The sequence below is a fragment of the Montipora capricornis genome, chromosome 3 (genome assembly GCF_036669925.1).
Source record: "Montipora capricornis isolate CH-2021 chromosome 3, ASM3666992v2, whole genome shotgun sequence".
Classification (NCBI taxonomy): Eukaryota; Metazoa; Cnidaria; class Anthozoa; order Scleractinia; family Acroporidae; genus Montipora; species Montipora capricornis.
The window spans coordinates 30,246,530-30,263,661 of NC_090885.1; the positions used below are offsets into that span (position 1 = coordinate 30,246,530).

At 38.1% G+C, this 17,132-nt stretch overlaps 2 long non-coding RNA genes across 4 annotated transcripts; one reads left to right on the forward strand and one right to left on the reverse strand.

Moving 5' to 3' along the window:
• Nucleotides 1–921: 921 nt before the first annotated feature.
• On the forward strand, nt 922–15,533 carry LOC138042849 (uncharacterized). 2 transcript variants are annotated; one of them, XR_011131096.1, is made up of 4 exons: nt 922–1,424; nt 2,536–2,648; nt 4,639–4,716; nt 14,127–15,533. It is a non-coding gene; the product is annotated as an uncharacterized lncRNA (long non-coding RNA). The 2 variants fall into 2 exon arrangements; XR_011131095.1 differs by lacking the exon at nt 2,536–2,648 and having other exon boundaries at nt 14,127–14,798.
• On the reverse strand, nt 7,803–14,946 carry LOC138042850 (uncharacterized). 2 transcript variants are annotated; one of them, XR_011131097.1, is made up of 3 exons: nt 14,806–14,946; nt 14,116–14,224; nt 7,803–9,062 (listed from the first exon to the last, which is right to left on the reverse strand). It is a non-coding gene; the product is annotated as an uncharacterized lncRNA (long non-coding RNA). The 2 variants fall into 2 exon arrangements; XR_011131098.1 differs by having other exon boundaries at nt 14,811–14,937.
• Nucleotides 15,534–17,132: the final 1,599 nt, after the last annotated feature.

Consider the following 17,132-nt stretch of genomic DNA (forward strand, 5'->3'; position numbering starts at 1 on the left):
GAACACAAGCCCGAGACGGTTACCGAAACTTGACGAAGAAGTCACAATTCTCTGCGATATGCAGGTACATACGGATAGGAAACTGTCAACGAATAAGCCTGATATAGTGTACAAAGACCAAGCCAACCGGTGTTGCAAACTTACAGATGTATCGGTACCATCCGACCGAAACACCAAGACGAAAGTCATTGGTGCGCTGGGACTTACTGTAGAAAGGGAATCGACCAGAATTTGGGAAAGATCCCTGGAGCCAGTAACATCAATGTGCTGCAAAAAATCATCCTCCTAGGAACGGCGCACATACTGACAAAGTTTGTGTCCCTCAAATGAAAAACCTCCCTGGTACCTCAAGACCAAGGAATGGCCCCGGTAGTGTAGGGAAGCAATTAATAGCACTGAAAACGTTTATAATAAAAATAACGATAACGATAATGATAATGATAACGATAATAATAACAATGATAATGATTATGACGATGATGATGATGAAGAGAAACTGATTGAACGGTGAAGGAATATATGATCTGTAGCCTGCTTAAATATTTCGAAAGGAACTGCCTTTCTTCGCCAGGGTTTAAAAATCCATTCCTTGCTTACAAGTCGCTATAAAAAACAATTTAATGTATTATAAATTACAGAGGATTTTAAATGCAAATTCGTGAACTCCTTTCCTCAACAAAAGAAGAAAATTATACGCTTACTTATAACTCTGCGCGCGCAAGGGTTTTTTTTTTTTTAATTCGAACTGGGAAAAATTATAAGAGAGGTACCGACTAAATTCTGGTCGATTGCCGAGAGATTTTGAAGTACATTGTTTTGATTGGGGATAATATCTGGGATTGAAAAGGTCTAGATATAACATTTCAACTCAAATCAAGTATTCCAATGATTAGTTGACCAAAACGTGCGCAAAAGTCGAAATCTTGCTACCACTGTCATTACCATGATTTTCCTCCCATCTCAAATGTAAGTCTCTGAACGGGTAGATTAGTTCGTTTTCAACCTGTCTTCAATTGTCTATTCCGGTAACACTATAGTGTACAAAAACAACTACAGTCTGAAATTCAAAGCAGAACGCGAAAATCACATAACAAACAGCCAATTTGACTTTGCGCTCATTTCATTGGCTTTTGAAGGCATTTAGAAGCTGAGCAGTCCCCCGGGAGTCACGCGAACACTGCACAGGAAATGATGTCGATTCGCATTTGATGGCCGATCAAACATTCGATCGCTCCTGCGCGCTGGGCCATGGAAAGCGATAATCTCGAAACACCTCGAGGTCTCTGCGTATTCCCCGTATTTCTGTTTTCTAGACAAATGCATATCTCACAAACATGAATTCACGACCAAGCACGTGGCCTTCAAAGCACTAAAGGACCTTGCCCTGTCTCAAAAGGGGGAAGAATTCATGCGATCAACTGTTGGTGAGTAATGTTACGAATTCTATTTACTTTGCAATATGTACACTAATGGTCACTGATTGTGTGATGACACCCCCGAATGAAATGAAGACTGTTTATTTCGCTATGTCGTTGTTAAATTCCCTTTGTTTCTTTACCCATGTACTGATTTTACCAAATTCAACTCGTTGTTGTTCTGAGTAAGTTCGACTGTACCTCGTCTAATTATAAATCGCGTACCTTTTACTTGGTTGAAATATTCCCGCCTCTGACGAGTCGGCGACCCATCTACCTGGAAGAGGGGCAGTTTTTGCGTCAAAACAATCCTTGCGGTACCCTTGGTAGTGTAAAATGCCCTTCAACACACCAAGTACTCTGCTCGTTAGCAGTGATGACCAGAAAGCGGTACAAAACTGGAAAATCTAGAATCATTTGAATATTTTCTCAACCAAGATCCTTCGACAGCGCTGTGTTTGTATTTTAGATTAGTGTGGCAAGCAATCATTAATTAGTCAACGTATCATACACTATTGAATGGACCAGCTTTGCTGGTTTTTTTTTATTAGCATGTAGGTATAGGAAAATTAGTCATGCTTTTGGTTTCTCAAAGAGCAAGTGCTACCAGCAATATGATGAAATTGTTTTATCTGTAAATGTAGAAACGAAATCTAAGAAGGAGAAAATTGTTATCCTTTGAGAAGAATGACAGGTTTCACGTGGCTAAGCTAACTTGTACAAAGTTTAATAAGACCTGTTTCTCAAGTTAACCCTGGATGAAGTTATAGAAAGACGTCCATTTCAGGGCCAAGACCAATACTCCAGAGTCGTAATTTGTGAGTTAATGAATCCGCCCATTGTTTGAGCTTTTGATCATTTCAATCTCTATATCTGTACACCGGAAACTAGCCTTCACTTTTGCCCGTCACAACGGGCGTTCAGGATTATTCCATCGAACCTCTTAGGAATTTCACTTTTAAATCTTCGCGTGGATTACTTCTTCTTTGCGAACGTATAGCCTTAAAATAAAACCTAATTTGACGACTTTTTTTTCGTCATAAACCACTGAAAACTGAAATATTGTGTTTTGTCTATTGCATGTCTTAATGAAAGCAGACAACCTCTGGTTTATGACTAGATTTCATCTACTTCCTGAGAACTTCCTGAAAGGAAATGCCAAGAGCGCCAAGAAACAATACAAATAACCTGCTAAGCACGTGATACTTGACGTCAGTTCGGTGCATCAACATGGTAACCAGAACTTATTTTTGACAAAACCGGAAGTGAATCTTGACCCATGACTTACAACCCTTTGAAAGGCGTTTAAGCAGGTTCCCTTTTCGTAGAATAGCGTTTTAGAAAAACACATAAATTAATGAGGTGAACAAAAATTTTTCGATTCTATTGTATTCGACTAAACCATGTGCTAACCACCAGCATTCCTCCTACTTTGAGCAAAACAGGCTTATTGTTTGAATCATCCCTTGTTTGAATCATCCCTTGTTTTTTTCAGCCATGGAGACCATAAGAAAAAAACAATCGTAAAGTGAGTCAGGTTAAAAGAAAAGTGAACCCCTATTTAGCTTCGCATATACGTTTGTCAACTGCATATTTTGGAACAAAACTTTCTTACCCATCCCTTGTCAATGCCCTGCCCAACAAAAACGTTACCCGTATTCCATTCAGGGGCCCGTTTCTCGAAAGTCCCGAAAACTTGTTTTGGAAAGCCGATCTTATAACATGTTTTCAAGGAAACAAAAAGAAAAATGACTGTGAAGTTTGACGACTTAAATCCTCTCCGTTCTTGAGATACAAAGGGAATTGTGACACCCGAAAATGGCCCGTAAAGTTTCGGGACTTTCGAGAAACGGGCCCCACATCCAAGAGTTTCCAAGCACATAACGGTATGTTACGGGAGCGAGGCTCCTGAGGTCAGTAGCCTGTCCAGGAGCGCATGACTAGGAGCGAACAACACGGCGTTTTCACAGATCGATTTATTTTTAGATTGAATTCCCACGAATGAGATTCCCGTAGAAGCCCGATGACCAATCACAAGAAAGCAACTTGACGTCATAGAGTCCCCGCCGGAACAAAATAGGAACTGCTTGTCCCAACGTCGTCTCTCTCCTCATCGACAAAGAGGCCCTGGGAACGAGGTTGGAACTGGCTTTGTTTCTTGAGGGAAAACGTAGTCTAAAAATAGATCGATTTGTGAAAATGCCGTGACATAACCTTATAGTCTGGGAGTTGTTTGCCCCTGGTCATAGGCTGTTGGTCTGGCCTAACAGAGCTCCAGCGTTCACCCATTATAAGTAGTCTTTTCCCAACAGTAACGTGCAAGAGAGCAGAAGGCTTTGAGCCTGATATTATTTTCTCCCATACCTTCCTTTTAAAACATGTTAAAACAGAGACTTTTTTGTCTTGCTCTTAAGTCAGTCCATACCGGCGTATTCAATTCTCAAAGACGTCAAGCCGTCGACCGGCAAAACTCCTTTGTAAATCAAAGAAGCCAGCGGTCAAAACAATGTGAGGAGTAGGGGACTTTTGGATAAAATTAAACTTTTGTTGCAACTTGCGTTTCTCAACATACTTAATGTAGACAATACGTATAAATCGGGTGTGCTGTGCGTCACTCAACTCTAGCCTTTTCTTTTCGGTCAGTCCATTTTGGCTATTCTTTAAGGAGGGGTTCTTTTCTTTTTTCGTTTGTTAATTTGTTTGATTTTCTCAGTGATCGTCTTTGTCAAAGTCATGTGCACGTGTTCTGGTATGATACAAAAAGTGTCCTGTCAGCTCACACCTACTTTTTTTTTTATGTGGGTGCTGTATGAAACTTGAAATATGTAAACCAAGAGTGCACCAGCTACATTTTGGTTTGTTTCAAGATTGCAAGGTCGATGTTGTACTTTTATGAAACATTCTCATATTTTTATCGCTTTCGAACAAGTGTTCGGAAGGTCGTAGGTTCGACTCCTGCAAAGGATTTTCGGCTCCGAGTATTCCCGAGTAACCATCGATTCTTCAATTCATTCACCGCCCGGCGGGGTTAACATTATCATCTCTTTCAATACAATTACTAAAACCGCTAAATTATCCCATTGTGGTTTCTGCTGCACCTAATTTACATTGAAAAGGGAATAAAAATGTTATACACAATCGGCCTCAGTACAGGCATTGGTGGAAACACCAACGGGACACAAATATTTCTGACCCATTTCGCACCGGTTTGATTCCTTTCCAGGTGATCGTCTCTAAGTTGTCTAATTGTACGCCGAAAAGTCGGAGTAATTTACACATGCGACTTCCAGCATACGCTCAGGTACGTGTAAATCATTCAATTAATTATCAATATCAGCGGTTAGTATTTCCTTCATTCGCAAACACTTTTAAGCCTACTAGATATGTGTTTTACTTTTTCAAAACTCTTAACAGAATACCATAAATTAGTACCGACTTTTCCGAGTCAAATTTTTAGAAATAAAACGCGGGCAAAAATTCATATCCAAGCACGTGGACAGCGGATTTTACAATGAGACAAGTTAAATTTTCAGACGAACTTACGGACGAAACTCTTACTCTCCGTATAAACTTTATTGTTGTAAGAGAACACAATTCTGGTTCGCTCTGCAAACTGAATACGTTAGCGCTAAAATGGGGATATGCAAATATCAAACTATACTATTATCCCATCTCTAAAATTCAGTCCTCTTGAGAGCCCGGCTTGACAAGCACTGATCAACGGAACAAGAAACTACCTTGCAGTTAGGTTTTAGGAAAAACTCCTTTCAGTCGAAATGTTACACCATTTTCTGTGTACGTTGGCGGCAAGCTGTTAAATTAATCTGTAAACGTGGCAAATGCAAAACTCTATTTCCGGGTTTTTGTCCAACATTCTTTTTCTGATTAATACCTATTTTATGAATGCAAAAAGTAGTAGATTCTCTGTGCCAAGTTTGAGCTACTTTTGTCACGACTCACACTGTATATTTACAATACCCAACAAACTACATTGTTGATGTGAGATTATATGGAGGCCGAGAGTAAACAAAGGGGCAAAATTATTTAGTCGTAATTAGCACTAGCTGTTTCTTAAAGTACTATACAGACCTTAGATTACAGAACAAATTTACGAATGTTTAATTAGGAATACTGACTTGTTTCCATATGTAAGAACGTTGCTAAAGTTTTCGATTTACTAAAGGAGAATATTGCAGAGAAGTTGTGGAGAAGTCGATTGCAATTTCCTCATCGAAATGATAAAGTAAATGCTGGAGGTGGCTAAGACCCTTTTTCTGTAAAGTATCTCGCCAGGAAACGAGAGATTTTTTAGATAAACAAACGATCTGTGGTTCATCAGGAACCAAAAAGTGTTGGTCAATCAGGGTATTGGTCAGATTTTAATTTTTTTTTTCTTTTTTACTATCGTCGTAGTCAATTCTAAACGTTCATGCTGCACAGCAACGGTTTTTTATTCCAGTATCACTATCATATCTATCTCCTGGGTAAGATATTGCATGTAGGAAACGCACAGTAGTAATTGGTCATACATGGAAAAGAACCACGTATCACGGTCGGGCAATATATCATATTGAAGAATGATTTTTTAATCTCAACTTTGCTTGTTAAACCTGCCTCATCTAACAACTGAGTTCCTTATGCCGAAAAAGGGAAGCGCAAAATTTGACATCAAAATTACTGCTTTCTCTGTGCTGTTTCTTGCTGTTCGCTTGAGCATTGGATCATCCTCGGTCCACAAAAGGGGCTTTATTCCAATCCGTTATGGTGCACTGACAGTTTGACTGCGTAAACATGGGTTTGATATCAACCTGAATGCCATGACCGAAAAGTTAACAGGCTGGAACTGAAGCATTCAAGTAATCATGTAAGTGCTGAGCAATTGGCCTTGAATTATACTCGTGGAAAGTGAGATAAGGATCTTCGGGGCAAATGAAATATTCAGTGAAACAGGAATAGATAATTACTTTAAGTACCGACTTATTTCTGGCCTTGCACCAACTTGAAAAAAAAAACTTTTAACTCATTAGCAATGAGTGAAGATTGAACGATTATATTCTCAGAGACAATATCAATCAAGCGTTGATTCTCCGCTCTTTCGATGTCTCTGAAAGGTTATTTCATTAAGGTCTTTGTTCATTGGTTGTTGGCTTAACAATTAAGAATGGTAGGTTCTAAACAAAAGAATTGCCTTGTATATTAACGCTGAAGTTCGAAATGTTTGGTATCGTGACAAGGGGAGGAGAAGTTTGATTTTATGTGATTATTAGAAGATTAATTCGATCTTGTTCATCGCTGATGTCTTTGAAATGCTTGGTTAGCTCGCCAAAGGTAAGAGAGATTTTGATGTCAAAAGCCTTTTAATATCACCTGGTAAATGTAAATTATAAGCGAGTTACACTTTATTCCTGAGTGACTGAGTGTTTAAATTGAGATAAATCGTCCGCACAACTCCTAATAGTTTTGAAATCAACTGATTCAGAGTTGTCCTTAAACATTTTGAGTGTTTTGAAACTATCTGTGATTACAAAAGGATATGCTTTGACCCCAGAAATCACAGTGAGCCTGGCGATTGAGGACTTTTTTGAGCTGCGCGGCATATTCGCTTCGATTGCGAGGCAGTTAAAAGACATCCAAAAGGACTTTCTAGTTCTAATACTTAAGATTTGACAGCATGACCAGTTTTCAACACAGTTCTCAGATCTTTAACAAAATGGGCTCCTTTTTGGTTGAGTTTATTTCAAAGGGCAAGTTGATTTACTATTCGAACTAGCACTGACGCATCAGTCAATTTAAACAAAAGATCATTTCCTGTTCGCATACTAATAAGTAACCCATGTATATATTCTGAGTTAATATAAAACACTTTGAAATCTGTGACTATTTTGAAGTGAACACAAGCTTTTAGTGTCAACAACTCCGAAATCTTGTTCGGTCTTGTCCCCGGGTAAATTGTCCTCCGCCTACGTTGACAAGTGCGCAATTAAAATAACCGCAGTATTCTTCAACTAAACCTGTCGAAACACTGGCTGTTACAAAGCCGAGCTGAGTTTAGTACATTCTTTAAAAATCTAGTCTCGCCAAATAAGTCAAGCAATGTCAAGAGGAAAAGTATAAATTCTAACTATTTTTCTGTAAGACTTACTAAGGGCTACTAAAAATATGGCGAGAGAAGTTTGCATAGTGCTTTTTAGTGCCTTGCCGTCATTGGCCGTCTTTACACTAGAGACGCATATTCCGTCCAGTCGAATTATGCGTCTCTCATGTTATCCGTCCTGTGTAAAGGCGGGACGAACTATATGAGACGCATAATTCGTCTTGGACAAACTTGGGCAAACATTTTTTCTGCGTTTGTTAAATCCGTCTAGTATAAAGACGGGCACTAGACGCATAATGCGTCTGGACGAACTTTCCAGTTTAGTGCGTCTTCGAAGACGCACTTAAGTAGATTCTTCGTCCATGCATCTTGTGGCCGTCTTTATACTAGACGAATTTAACAGACGCAGAAAAAATGTTTGCCCAAGTTCGTCCCAGACGAATTATGCGTCTCTAGTATAAAGACAAATTTCAATGCTTGTGCATATTTTTCAAACTATTTGACATTCTACAAGTATTATGATACGGGGTAAAGACACCACTGAAGAAATTCAGTAGTTTCGTTTAGTAGTTTAAACTTGCCGATGAAGCGAAACGTCGTGTATATGTGAAACAAACCAGTTTAAAACGATAAAACTCTCAGAAGTAGTGTAGCATATATGTCGTAGAAGTTTATTAATTCGAAGGTTCCAATCCCAAAGCAGTCAGGAAGAGAAAACTGGAGAAGACACTATGCGATACATTGGCGCTATCCATCGGAAATACCTGCAAGCTTGCTTCCAGTCTTCCAGTTATCCGTATTTTTAAGCTTAAAGCCTCGAGCCACCTTCTATAAAATGTACAATTGTCTCAGGAAGAATCGAGTCATAGTCGAAAGCTGCATCCGTCTTTAAATGTAGCAAAAAATTGTCAAAAGAAGGTATTTTTTTCCTCATTATCGATGATTGAATTATTCGCCCCTCCATATTGAATACTAGAAAAGGCCTTCCAAGTTGTTTTCACACTTTGAATTGTTACTCCACAGGCACCCCAAGCTCAGTGTGAGGAAATGCGTACAAAAATATAAGGATTTGAGTGGGAATCCCGATAAAAGACCTTAGAAGAAAATTTTACGGAAAAATTCGCAATTAAAAAGCCTAACCTTATTGCCATTGTGGGTCGCTTCCTTCCTGTGTGGTTTTTTTCCAGATTCGACACTAGTTGAGCCATTATCAGTTCCTCGGTTGACAACGGTTGTAGTATTTTACTATACGCGATTTGATTTCCTCTTTCGTACCAAAAAACGCAAGCTTGTTAAACGAGAGGACACTGGACAACACAGTTGCCGTAATGCTGGCTGATTCGCAACGTGGACTCAGTGGATTCCACCATTTAAGATCTTGTGAGCAGTGAGTGTAGATTAGTTCAGACAAGGTTCCATTCCCTGAGATTCTTTCCCTTGCTGTCACTGTTGTTTTTTGGTGGACAAGCATTAAACTGTAGCAACGCGGACTTCTCAACCAACTGATAGTACTCTGCCAGAAATGATTAGTCTTGTTCACTTCCTTGACAGCCCTGCAAGAAAACTGATTATTAATTTTCAAGTCAGACGAGATTAGTCTCATATTTCATTGTGACAATATCGTCACCATTCATCTTCGATTGATAAGTCTGTCAGGAAGATGCGCACCAGGCTAAACAAAGTCGACGATTGAACTAACAATGTAAGAACGTATTATTGCAAAACGACTTCGACTTTCTTCCTTGATATTTTATGTAGTTATAGCAGGCTCTTTTTTTTTTTTTTTTTTTTTGGCAAACGGGTGTCGCATGGTTTTCTCCCAACAGGTTTTTTCTAGCTTTTTCGGTCCAGTTTTTAATAGCGGCATCAACAATCAGACAGAAATTTGAGATGCTACGTTTCTCAAACTAACTAGTTGAGACTTCAATGATATTAATGGGATTGATTTTTTAATTGATTGATTGATTTATTTATTTCATTTATTTATTTATAAAAATATTATTTTGCGAAAAAATGTCAGTTTTTTGCCATGCAAATGCTCTTTGAAAATGGCGTCGAAGTAAGACTTGGAAGTAGTCGTTAGTGAGAACTGAGAAAAATTAAGTATTTTCCTGGCATTAGTGATTGGTTTCAGAACTATTCGCTTTGTATTGGCCGGAGAGAAACTTCTTTTGATTTTAATTAGCGTCCAATTTGCCAAACAACCCGTTTGAAGCCCCTCTCCGGCGGATGTTAATGCTATCAACGCATTTAAAACATAGAGAACGTTTACTTCTAAATATCTCCTTTTTTGAAAAAAAAATCTGTCTTAAACGATAAGTTGCGTCGTAAAACCAGAAAAATTTTGGGGGAACTCGAAAAAATCCGACAGGGACAAAAGCCGAGGAGGATGACAGCCCTGAGATCTGCTTATTTATAAGAAAAGCCAAATCCGATTAAATTACTTTACTATTCATTCAAAGTATTTTCAGAGCTCTGAAGTTCATCTGCAGTAACGTGGCGTGGCATGACCTCTGTGTACTTACTATCTTGAATCTGATTGGACGAGGGCTTGGAATTAATTCCGGCTGGAAATAACGCAAGGAACAGATTACTGAAGAATTTCAATAATCTGACCGTTACGCGGAACTCTCACTATTGACCAAGAGCGTCAAAATTGATATGTATATTTTTCCTTGCTTAAAAAAGAATAATTTATCACGAAAACAATGCATAATTAGGCATCGGTTTTCGGTCTCATATTTCACTTATCTCAACCTTGATTATTTCATTTATCAGGAAAAACTCATCCAATGATTGTTTATTAGTGGACTACCTAAACACTATAATGGGGAGAACATTAGTTATTATTTGATGAGATCTAAGCCAATCAAAAAGCAGAGACTGGTATGTTTTTATATGATGTATGAATAATTGTTTTGTAATATTCACATACATCACAAACGAAAACGACTTGTATGTCAACTTCACATTAGGATGGCCAAAATTTGTCCAAAATCAAATAATCAAGCAAGAGTTGATACTATTGACTTTTGACTTTTATGAGGCAATGATAGCTTTTTCGTTTCAACAATTTGCAGGATAAGAAACGTTAGCTACTATCTTGATCATCATTTAAAAATGAGAAAAACGAATTTGTCTTTCCGCTTTGTATGTGTAATTTAGAGACCCTTCAATAATTGAATTTTTTGTGTCTATTTATTTTGCTTTATTTTTTGCCACACGAGACGAGAATCACATACGCACGGAATGCCAGAGCTACTATTATTAAAGCTTTTCATCTCAGATGCAAGAGCGAAAGTGGTTTTTGTCAGAAATAATATCAAGAGAGCCTTTTTTCATCCATTTCGTGTGCCACCGGTTAAATGATTACAGCGCCAGCTGCATCTTAGGAAATTAAGAAAATCCCACCCACTTTCTTTGCAGAAAATTTAAACGCTCTCTTTTTCAATCAGCATAACACATGAACACGTCTCGGCTATGGATTATCATTGGCCGCTTGTGGCAAATGTTCATTTCTAATGTAAATATATCGGGTGGTGCAGTTTTGGGTCATAAAATCTGAACGTTGCTAAGTGAAGAGCGCTAACCAGACGCATTTATCTGTCGCCACGTTTTCAAGCCTACTTTATCCTTGAAATTCTAACTTCTACATCTGAGAACTGATGCGGCAAGTTACCATTGCCTGAAAGGATACGTGCCGGCCATTTTCTTCAGACGAATAACTTCAGCAGGAGTTGAGGCTAGTCGACCAAACATGCATACGACAAGTTTGTTTTTTTTTTTAACTGTCATTTGAAGCGGTAGTATTTCTATTTTACAAATTATGTGTGACAACAATGGGGTTTCGAACAGTTTGATGAATTTATACTCGTATTCAGTAATCTGCTACGCTTTTTCAACAAAGAAACAATCTATTTATCTCTTTTTTATCATGTTTTGGCCTACACCGTCTCGCTAACGTTAGAAAGGTACCTGTCTGGTGTTGAAACCAGTTTCTCGGTTTAATATTTCTTTTGTTACTTGTCCTCTAGTAAAGGTGACGTAGAGAAGCGTTTTATCACTGTCTTTAGAACGAATTTAGGGCCTCTTCTTATGAACCCGGTTCGCCGGCCTAGCCTGCCGGTTTCCGAGATATCGCTTCACCTCTGTTAAAATCCTTTGTAAATTTTTCGATGTGTTCATATGAGAGGCGGGCTGGCTCGGTTGCCGAGATCTCGGTTTTTGCAACCGGGATCTCGGTAAGCGGGCTGGAAATTTTTCTATATGTGCACTTCAGCTCGGTTACCTGGAGGAAAATATTACAATGTATTTTCGTGATAGAGCTGACATTACCGAGTTTTTACTTCTCCTTTTTTCGATGATCAAGCTCGGAATAGTTTCTCTTGATTGTGAACATAAAGTTAGACGAATATTGAATTTGCTTGAACAAAGAAAACCGAGAAATTCTTGTTTGTTCAGTTAGCTTTCTCTCCCGAATGGTCGTGTAACGATGTACTTTTCCTTTCGGAAACCGGGCGGAAAGTTGTCATATGAACAGAAAACAATTTCATCCCGGTCAGTACCGAGCCAGCCCGATCAACCGGGATCATGTGAAGGGGCCCTTAGAATCAAACGCGGTTAGCGACACAACTTCTGAAAATAATATTCAATCTCATCCTCCGAATGAAGCAAAAGAAAAATCAGAATCATGATGATGGTTTTCACAAGAAGCACTTTTAAATAGTGCGTACTTGGTGTTACCGTTTTATCAGTATCCAGTTTATAAGACGAGAAAAGTAACAAAAGGATTTCATTTTTATCTTTTCCTTTCGGGATGGAGTGGAAAATCCCGGAAAGGTGCTACAGTCTTTCAAAACAGAAACAAAATTGCAAATGTGAGCTTTACATTTGGTCTATACATGCGACATAATCCTTTGTGTCCTTGCATTGTCAATCAAGTGTGTTTTTTGCAAAAGAATTACTTCCTCATTGGCTGAAACGAGGTTAATAAGTTCACCTATTCCATAAACATGACGATTAATTTCAAATGGCAATGAAAAAGAAATCAAGAAATGGATTCCTCTCCGTGGCTTGGAATTATAAGCATCATTCATCAACTAATAATTAATTCTATGCTCCGTGGGAGTTACGGCACTAAAAATTTGTTTACTCGCAAAAAAAGGGCTTTTGATGCCGTATAATTAGAACTGCAGAACCGAGACGAAAAAATATTGTAATTTATAGTGTGAAAAGTTGTTTACATTGTTCAAACAATTAGCCGCATGGCTTTAAATACGAAATCTTCGAGAATTTTTATTTTGATCATTTGCGGGGCTTTTGAAAAACTGCTGTTTCTGCAGTTTGATTTCTTGACGATTTTGATGACATTAGAGAAGATGTATTTATGGTGTGGTCGTATAGTTTATCTTCGTGTTTGCGAATTCCAGTTATTTGAGGCGAATCAAAACGAGAGTCTGGTTAAGTGTATTATTCTCCCTTGTTATGATGAGCATAAAAACTGAGCTATGATCTGACATTTTCTTTGCAAATGTTTGACAGTTTCAGACTGCTAAATGAACAATTACCTCAATGTGCGGGTCAAGCCACCTTACACATGTTTATTTCATGGCAATGCACTCTTTCTAATAAGAACATTTTTATGTTATAATATCGTTTGGCTGAGATAAACCAAAATTTACGAGCATGCTAAGAACGCACCCCGGAGTACAGAGTAAACACAACAAAGCTGAGACTCAGTAACCTTTTTAATTTGCTCATTTTATGTTTTGTTCTGTTTTATTGTGTTTTTTGCTTTTTGGATGCACCTCGTCCTCTTTGAATTTAAGAACGTTCTCATTTTTCAAATAGCAAAGCAACAAACTGATGTGAAATTCCGAGCTCAAAAGTAGATTGTCTCACGAAGAGCAGGGGCTGGTGTAATAGTTGTTTTGGCGACAAAGTAAACAACGTCACCTGAATCCGAGTTTATTTAGCACTGCATTTTTAAAATTTATTTCATCGGCTCGTGTATCCCCCAAAGTTACGGAAAGAAACAATTGCATGTTGCATTGGATTACCGATCAAGGGACCCAAAACGCGCGAGTGTTTGTATATCCATTGTACTTATGTAGTAAAATCACCCACGGAATTTGTCAGGTTTATTCAAAGTCTGAAAGCCACTCATCCACCTCAATATGTTTTTGCCGTTGTTCAATCGTATAATTGATCCCAAGAAAGAATATTTATCGTAAAACGGACAGTTCGCATATTTTTTCGTAAGAAATTGTGGAAAATCTTTAAAAGTGTAAAATGAGCGAAAGTGAGACTGAGGATTTGCGATGCAAACACTTCACGCCGAAAAACCAGTTCAACATATTTTAATTGGGACGTGCTGAAACGTTTGAGTTCAAATAATCGACGACATTTATAGGAACGCCACAAATTTAAACTTTATGTTGACAAAAACAAAAACAAGAAGAGAAGAAACCTGTGAAACCAGAATTTTCAGCTGTTTGTAGTCCACGGTTAAATTGGTGTTATTTATGCATAAAACTCTTATAGCTTACCTGACAACGTAATCTATTTGTGCATTAATTAACAATGAAGGTAAATTTTCAAATTTACCCTTTTCCTAGGTTGGTGAACATCCTGTCGAATGGAGCTCGAATACATTGACTTGGAAACCACAGGTATAGCCAGCGCAGGTAAGAAACCAAATCAGTTATGAAACCGTCTAAAAAGGAAAAGGCATGGAAACAATCAATCCTCTCCCTGCTACAAAACCACGGCAAGTGTATTTAAATATTCGACTGATGTACGATGTCCCGGTGCAGAAATAATCTTTGTTGACTTATTCGTGAACCTCTGGGTGTGTTTTTCAATGTTTATGTATATTCTGATCACTCTTTTGTTTCACCCCACCGAAAAATACACTCGAAAATATTATGTGAGAGCCATACATGATAGGGCTACGAAAAGTTTGTAGCAGACATGACTGCTCCTGGATAGCGGCAAAGTTTGTTTGCAAGTAAATGAAATTCGCCTCAATTAACTTTCACGGAGGTGATATGATGTATATTTTGCGTGCGTTATTTTGCTTTTCGCGTCAAAAGGGCAAATCATCTGTCATAATCTGGGTCAAGTTACCAAGAAAATATCTTTGAAAATATCTTGCACTTCCAAAAATAAAACTATCTGCCTCTGTATGTTTTTCTCCGGCTACAGAAGGACTCGACCCATCGTTTTAGTTTGTCTTTTGTGTCAGAAGGAAATATTAATTGGAATTGGGAAGTTGACGAATCTCTCACAACTTACCTTACCTGGTTGGAAAAGATCTTGAATATTGCCCTTTACCAGAGGATTCCAGAATACGGTTTCGTATCCATTGCGATACGTAGACAGATCGCTTGTATTTTCGACGAATAACTTTGTTAAGGCTTAATTAAACACGAGAAGGAAGCTCAAAATATGACAACGGCTGCGAAATATAACATTGGCGGCAACCACCGTTGAAAACACATTTCTTATTTCTCTCAAGGATCAATACAGCCAGCAAAAGGTTCCTTTCACAATTCAAATATTCATTTCTATTGTTAGACATTATCAGAAGAACACTTTCTCTTCTGATTTCAGTTCTTCCATTTCAGACATTCTCCAAATACGGTATTTTATCAGCATAATATGGTTGATGAAATCATTGCTATATATTCTCTAAGAATGATCCTAGATTCAAGTTTTTGGGATAAAATAAATCGCCGAAAATTATTTTACACACAACAAGCTAACAAGTAAAAGCACAAAATAATTTTATGGTATTCAAATAAGCTGTTTTCGCGGTTTTTGCTGAGATGTCAGCTGTCCATATATAAAATTCGACCAAGTTTCTTGAGATTATAAAAAAATCGGCATTTACCAGACTTATAAAACAGACTTTCGCTCCACTATTTTTTAGCGAAAAACGCTTTAACAAGCTTAAGTAAGACTGAAAAAAGAAACAAACAAACAAAGAAAAAAGAATAGAAAAAGAAATGAAAAAAGAAAAGAAAATCGACGTGACCAATCTTGTCGAGTGATGCTGTTTCCAGACCTTTCGAGAAAGTCAACCGGAAACAATCAGCTGAAAAAGGTGGTTAATATCCGGGTATGACTAAACTTTCGCATTTAAGAAGCTTTATTCCAGGAAGGATGAGTGAATGAATGAATGAACGAACGAACGAACGAGTGAATGCATAAGAATGAATGATAGGAAGCGCCGACGTCGCTCAGCAACGAGGCAGGTATCCTGAAATTAACCTCACGTCAAATAACAGCGGATACGAAATATATTTAATGGGGCGAGTGAAAAACTAATAACGATTTCTACAATCATTCAACTCATAATTCAAACAAGGACACAATTGAGTATTGATAAAAGCAAAAGGAAAAAACAGCTCCAAGTTTTGACAAGATATCTTGAACCGGTCTTCCGCTTGCCTTCTTCAGAGCGGCATGTACTTCAGTGAAGAGAATCTTTAACGACTCTTTAACGTTGTCTAAAAGGAAAACAAATCTTATTATAAACGCACAATTAAAGTATCTTGAAAGGACTTTCCTGTTTTTTGCACCTTTGAGACCGTGAAGCTCAGTTGTGGTCAGTTGTCTTCGCTAAGACACTGTTTTGCAAATTTGTCAACGATCTTAAGTGAAAATTAGTGCGATTGTTTTATCGTTCTTCACTCTATGTGTTAAAGAATTTAAGGCATTTCTATGTTTATCAAACAATTGGCCGAGATCATAATGTTCGCGGAAGATTTATCCCCAAAGGACCCAGCGAATTGTTTTTCTTTGAACAAGAAGAGCATGAATATTCGATGGTCATGAAATATCGCACGATCGGCTGAGATACGTATTAGTACATGTGTTCAACTTCTTTTCAGTGTCTCCTTCATAACTTGAAAAACACTTTACACCTCTTTACGTCAAGTGAACTACCGAAAGAAAATCGATGGATGGAAAACGACTTCAAACGTGCCTCTTATCGGTCATGAAAGCAGGGAGTTTAGGATCGTACGTGTTTCTGAGAAGCACATCGAAGACGTAACATCCTGTTTTTTTTTTGTGTGGGAGCAGAACATGAAAGGTGGGTAAGAGATCATTCTTGAACGGTGACAACGCCAGGTTTACTTTGCGTGATCATTACTATATTTATACCGAAATAATTGTCATGCCAGCCGTCAAGTTGCAGTGAATGCCGATGAATGATGCCAAACTGTCGTTGTCCCTTTGTTGACGGATTGTCAGGCCACAAGTACAAATGTATTCTATTTCTGCTATTAACCCTCCCACCCTTGAAATCAGTGACATTAGGATATTTTGTTAAACTGTTACAGGACATGTCGAAATCTGAGTGTTGATATGATCCGTGAAGATGACTGTTATAGCGTGCGATTTCCATTCGATGTTTGGTCCATTTTGTGTCACGCTATCGAAGAATCTTAATCAAAAATTCGGATCACGCTTTTTGAGTTCATTGTTGACCAGTTAAGCGGCTTACGCCTGCGGCGATTGGTTGATCAATTTTTAACCTTTGTCCACGTCAATAGCCCCCTTGTTCGATTATTGTTTACCAATCTGTATACATCTTGTCCAATAAGGTTCCCTTC